Source organism: Sinocyclocheilus grahami, unplaced genomic scaffold, assembly GCF_001515645.1.
Source record: "Sinocyclocheilus grahami isolate Dianchi unplaced genomic scaffold, SAMN03320097.WGS_v1.1 scaffold7486.1, whole genome shotgun sequence".
Taxonomy (NCBI): Eukaryota; Metazoa; Chordata; class Actinopteri; order Cypriniformes; family Cyprinidae; genus Sinocyclocheilus; species Sinocyclocheilus grahami.
The window spans coordinates 9,419-9,806 of record NW_015511506.1 but is presented as its reverse complement, the minus strand read 5'-3'; the positions used below and the strand labels follow the sequence as shown (position 1 = coordinate 9,806).

Genomic DNA, 388 nt, shown 5'->3' with positions numbered 1-388 from the left:
AAAATAGAGGCTTGATTAAGAACAACCTATAATTTTCCCCCTCTTTTCCCTTTTTGTTAAAGAAACCGTGAAGGTATTTTGGTGAAGTTTTTTGTCAACAAAGTTGATATAGTAGCATTTTTCACCATAGTTTTTGTTTGGTGTGTTAGAGCGCGGCGAGGTTTGCGCTGCCGTCCGCCGCAGCAGAGGGCAATGGCAGTTCCTGCGGCGGCGCTGGCGTTCCTCCAGAGCTGCTGGTGTCGTTCGGCGCGGGTCACGCTCTGACTCTCCTGTTCTCCAGCGACGGACGGCTCTACCGTGTGGCCAACATCAGCCTGCAGTACAACCTCAGTGACACCAGCACCTTCCCACAGTCCTCCAGCACAGGTGAGACTCACTCACACACACA

The 388-nt window shown here is 51.8% G+C and overlaps 1 protein-coding gene across 1 annotated transcript in view; it reads left to right on the top strand.

Annotated features, from left to right (window-relative positions):
• Nucleotides 1–388, top strand: part of LOC107577854 (lysosome-associated membrane glycoprotein 1-like) — a 3,309-nt gene that overhangs the window by 259 nt on the left and 2,662 nt on the right. The gene's annotated exons all lie outside the window — the stretch shown is intronic.